Source organism: Durio zibethinus, chromosome 27 (genome assembly GCF_047325235.1).
Source record: "Durio zibethinus cultivar Kanyao isolate XHJ-2024 chromosome 27, ASM4732523v1, whole genome shotgun sequence".
Lineage (NCBI taxonomy): Eukaryota > Viridiplantae > Streptophyta > Magnoliopsida > Malvales > Malvaceae > Durio > Durio zibethinus.
In genome coordinates, this window is record NC_143188.1 from 9,661,541 (window position 1) to 9,667,179 (window position 5,639).

The 5,639-nt window shown below is 30.6% G+C and overlaps 1 non-coding gene across 1 annotated transcript; it reads left to right on the forward strand.

The window, feature by feature from the left end:
- Nucleotides 1-545: 545 nt before the first annotated feature.
- LOC149510891 (small nucleolar RNA R71) lies at nucleotides 546-651 on the forward strand. The gene has a single exon (XR_016334889.1). It is a non-coding gene; the product is annotated as a small nucleolar RNA R71 (small nucleolar RNA).
- The last annotated feature ends 4,988 nt before the right edge of the window (nucleotides 652-5,639 follow it).

Here is a 5,639-nt window from a genome sequence, read left to right on the forward strand (position 1 = left end):
GCATCAGTTAGGCTAACATATCCTTAAATGTGGGTTTCTTTTCTTGGGGTGGGCTATAGTTTGGTGGATTAGGGTGGTAATTGTTGGTGGCTTAGTGGTTTGGTTGGTTTCACAAACAAGATTGTGGGTATTACTATAAGGATTATTGCTTGATTTGTTTTGTGAGATGCATTGGACTAATTCTTTTATATTGGCATTTTTTTTAGGAATAGGGTTTTCACATATATCACAGGATACAAAGGGGTCTTGTATGGCATTAACAAGGTCGGCTTGTGATTGGTTTCCTAGGGCTTCAATCTTTTTTGTAAGGGCAGCTACTTGGGAGTTAATGGAAGTAATAGCATCAACTTCAAATAAACTAATTTTTTTATTAACCTTTCTTTCCATACCCCACTAGTAATTATTGACAGCCATATCTTCTATTAGCTCATTAGCCTTCTAAATAGTTTTGCTCATTATAGCCCTTTTAGTAGCTGAATCTAAGATGGTTCTCATGAATGGTGTAAGACCATTGTAAAATATCTACATTTAGAGCCATTGGGGTAAAGCATGATGTGGGCATTTTCTTAGTATCTTATTGAATCTCTCTCGTCTATCATATAAAGTTTCACCATAAGCCTATAAAAAAGTGGTGATCTCATTCCTCAGCTTTGTAGTTTTTATGAGTGGTAAAAATTTTGCTAAGAATTTTTTAACTAAATCATCCAATGTTGTAATTGAGCCTAGTGGTAAAGAAGATAACCAACTTTTTGCCTTGTCCTTGAGAGAAAAAGAAAACAATCTTAATTTTATAGCTTTATCAGAAACACCATTATAACGAAAAGTGTCACATAATTCAAGAAATTTAAAAAGATGAAGATTTAGGTCATCACTTGGTAATCATCCAAAATGTACAAAAATTTAGACCATTTGTATAATCAAAGGCTCTATCTTAAAGTTATTAGCTTGAATAGCTAGTCTTCTAATAAATGGTTGAAAACCATCTGCATTGGAAACTACATAGTCCCTCATAGTTCTTTTCCTTTTATTATTTGCATTCACCATTGAAGTAGGTACTAGTGGTGTTGATTGCTCTTTTCCTTTTTTGCTAAAAGTTTTCTCTATCTCTTGATCAACTAGAGTTAAGTCAGCACTTTTGAATTTGCGTATGCAAACAAGAAAAGATCAAAGAAAAGCAAAATAAAAGTAAATAAATAAAAAGAAAAAGGTTTCGACTATATGAGCTTAGGAATTCTTTATTGATATTGCGATCACTGCTATAATCCCCGATAATGGCATAAAAAACTTGATTGCTGCTTTTCGTATAAAGCTTGTAAGTGCATAGATTAAGCAATAAAGTAGAGTATTCCAAGTATCACCTCCTCAAAGATTATAGAAAATAATGTAGGTTACTTACAATTACCAAAGATGAAAGACTAAGATCATATATCTAAAAAGATAAATATTTAGGGTTTTAGGATTGTAGGGTTAAGTAAAAATTAAAAGTGATGTATAGACAAAGATCTTAACTTCACCAACTATCACTTGGGAAGTAAAAGATTATAACCAAAGACTAAATAAAACAATAATTTAAAGATTGTAAAACAAAAAAGTAAAGATTGCCAAATTCTTGAAAACATCTTGGAGCAAAGCTTGCACAAAAGAAAACTAGAGAAAAAAATATAAGTTGTCTAAAACTTGTAAAGAAAACAAAGAAACTTGGATCTTGAAAATAAAATAGTTGTGTTGAAATTAAAGAAAATAAGAAAAAAGATTTGTAAACTTTAAAAACAAGAAAAGATCTCTGAATGAAATACTTCTTGATTGAAAAATATTTAAAGAACAAAAGCTTAGTTATTGGCAAATCTGTTTCCTAAGCTAATAACTTGACTAAAAGAAATAAAGCTAATAACCTAACTAAAAGAAATAAAGAACTAAAAAAACTTAGAAGCTAAAAAAAAAAATGATAAATGGGATGATTGGAATGAGGGAAGGGCCTTCCTATTTATAGAATGGGATTCAGCCAACGGGTGAGAGATTACAAAATGCATTTTCAATTTCAAACTCTAGGGAATAAGCTTGATCTTTATCTTCAAAGTTGCATGAAAAAGATGAACTCTTCAATCTTGGATGCCTTGGGCAAACATGATGATGATTTAGGCTTTTATTACCATTTTGACCTATAAAATCTTTATATATTTTAGTGCTATCAATCACCTTGGCCTATCTGACTAGCTTTCAAATTGAGTACTAAGGTGGTCAATATAAAACTATCTTCCTTAACTCTTAGTCTTCCATTACTTTTGAGTTTTTATCTCTTGGTTGTAACTTGTTTCCATTTTACCTTCTTTTTTTGCCATTCTTTATGTAAGAGGGCAATATGATCCTTATTTTCTTGTAATTACAGTTTCAGAGCTTTGATCTCTATTTCAAGTGCATCTTTCTGTCCTTAAGTATCCAAAAGCCTCATCTTTTTGCTTCTTAAATCTTTTGTCAATTCCTCATTCTCTTTTTGGCTCTTACTTAGCTCCATTTTGTTTGTAACAAAGGTTTTATGTGAACCTTTCTTTTTTCAGATTATCAGAAATTGCTCTATCTTTTTATTATTTTTACACTCATTTCCTTTATCTTTTAATTGAGCCCTTAGTCTTTGGTTTTCTAAATGCAACTCCTTAAGATTACTATGAGTTAAGTCCTTATCTTTTGTCAATTTCTCTAACTTATCCTTTTGTACGTTCTCCTTATACTTTGCTCACCTATCTTTTCTTATAGTCTCTAATTTTCTCTTTTCATTTTTTTTAATCTCTGCCTCAAATTCCAATCTAGCAATCTTTAATTCTGATGGTGGTGGCTTGGCCTACGGGTCGATTAGCTAAATTGATTCATGATCTTGGCCCTTCAAACTAGATACCTTAGCGTCATATCATCTATATATCTTTCCAATTCTGATTTAATGTCTACCCCCCAAGCTTTCATAATGTCGCACACTATAGTTATGTAGCTTTTTGTACTATAGTCAAATTTTATCTGATCTAGCCCTCAAGTTATTGGAATGAACTGTTATGACCTATATTATTGTCTAACCATCAACGGTGCATAGCTAGTAGCTCCTTATATTCTAAGTAATGGAACCCAAGGCTGATCCCCGTAACTATATAGAATTAAGACATGAGGCATTCATAGTGCCTTTCAAGTCACCTTGTCCCTTTCTAAGCTTTAGAAAAACATTATCCACTATTCTTTGAAAAGACTTATAGGCCACTCATTTATATTGAACTTTGCTAAAGGTGTTAAGAACTTGCATAATGCAACAATAGAGAAATGACTTTGTATCCATACATATAATAGCTAAAGACAACCAATCATCCTTTTCTCTTTTTTTATTTGACAATGGTTTAAGGATCTAATGGGTTCTGCCAATATAGTTAGTGAAGGGTTATTCTTTTTCTCCAACTATACAAAAAAGTCAACCACAGAAGCCTCTATATACTTTAAAGCTCTTGGGAAGATCACTAAATTGTAAATCATCAACACAAACATATCTATAATTTGATCTTCATTGGAACTTTAAAGCATAACATCTCATAAGAAAACCCCCGAAATCCCCTCGTTAGTTCTTTTTTTCTTATCAATCACCTAACTCTCAACCTCGATTATCTTTGCTAATGTCTTCTTATACCCTAATGACTTTTGTGCCTTACAATACACTATTTTAGGCTTGGGTAATCTAATCACAGCAAGGTGGAGTACATTTCTATAGTAGGTGTTAGATCTTTCTTGTTGAACATGAAGCATCGGTATGCTGGATTCTAGAACCTTATGACAGCCTTTAGTATCTGATCATTAGGTTTCACCATCAACAATCGAAAAAAGTCTCCATACCTCGCTATGAAAGTGGTCTACTCTCCAAATACCTTCTAAATCCATCATGTCATTCCACATTCAGTCCTCATATACCATCTTTAAAAGGCTCACAACATATCCATCCTCCTAATAGTCTTTCTCTATTTGTTGCCTATTCTCTAACTGATTTTTAACCTCTCAAAATGATCTATTTACTAAAGATCCTACTTGTTGTTCTTGGAATGCCATTAAAACTTCTACTAATTGAATTATCTATAATGTATATCATGAAAACTTCTACTAATTGAATTATCTATAATGTATATCCCTGATGCTTTCTGTCAAGAATGATGCATGAAACAAACAAGAAAAAGAAAACATAAAAAAAAGGAAAAATCAGACAATAAGGAAAAATAGAAAAATCAATCAATAAGGAAAAAGAAATGCAAATGCAAAGTAACAAGATAAATTCACACATATTTTTAGTAATTAATTTTTTTAAACCCCTTTTTCATTTTTCATTTGATCCCCATTTGTTTTTCTTTTTTTCTTTTTTCTTGTTCTTTCTTTTTTTGTTTTTATTTTATTTTATTTTTTTGTGTTTGTAAAGAATTGTAATTCTTAATGACTTTTCTCTTTTTTTTTATTAAAAGCAATAATTTAAATTAAAAATAAATAAATAAGAAGGGTAAGGATTGTTTCTTCATGTGACTTATCTAAGGTCAATTTCTATAGAGAATGTGGGTATAGATGTACCTATGGCTGGCTCATTATGGTTCACTATATGTCAGGTTAGGAATTGACGAGTTTAAAGGTTCCCAAATTGTTCTTCACATCATCGTCCATCACAAACTAATGAGGTACTCTAATCCTCACCCATTACAGGCTATGAATGGAAAGGGTTCAATCTGAGCAAGAGTGTCTTACTAGCCATTGTAGAAGTTTACACCTTACGAGAGCATAGCTACTTTACTTCCTCTTAAAATGGGATAGAGCTGAGTATAGAGCTTATGCATGTAATGTAATGTGAGTATGTGTGAAGGAACATAAAACCTTTCGTATTTTTTTAAAATACTCATATCCTAATGCCTCATAATTATTAAAAGTAGAATAAATAATCAACAATTTAAAATAAATGGCATAATTAAAATATGCATGAAATGTAAAACATACACAATTTTTTTTTTAATTTTATGCTCTTTTGAAAAAAGGAAATTAAAACCAAAATAACTTTTTTGAAATTTTTTTGACTTTTTTTTTTCAATTTTTCCACCTTTTAAGAAAATAAGAAAATTAAAATCAAGATATTAAGATTAAACACTAATTAAGACCATTAAAACAAAATTTAGGATAACATACAATCAATCTTTGGCTTTACTCCCTAAAATGTGTATCTAGTGAAATCGTCAAACTGTCGTAATGTGTAGGGCCAAGGAACCTGACCGTCGAACTTAAGGAATAAAAAATGAACATAATGCTAAAAAGCATTTTCAAATAAAAAAACAAACCCAAAGAGTCACCACCAATCTTTTTTAGGATATGATTGGCTATCCAAAAATTTTTTCATTTTGATAAAACATTTAAAATAGGTTTAAAGTTTTATAAAAGAACATTTTTTTGTCTATTAAAACAAAGTCAAGACTAGAAGTTTGTTAAGTGTGGGGAAGGATTAGCATCCCTAAAGCGTCTGTTGAAAACGATACCAATTGATTGCATGTTAATTAGCAAAAAAAAATTGATTGCATGTTATCCTTTGATTTTAGTAAAAATGGTTCTATTTTAATGTTTAAAAATCAATTTCTTTCTTTTTCATTTAT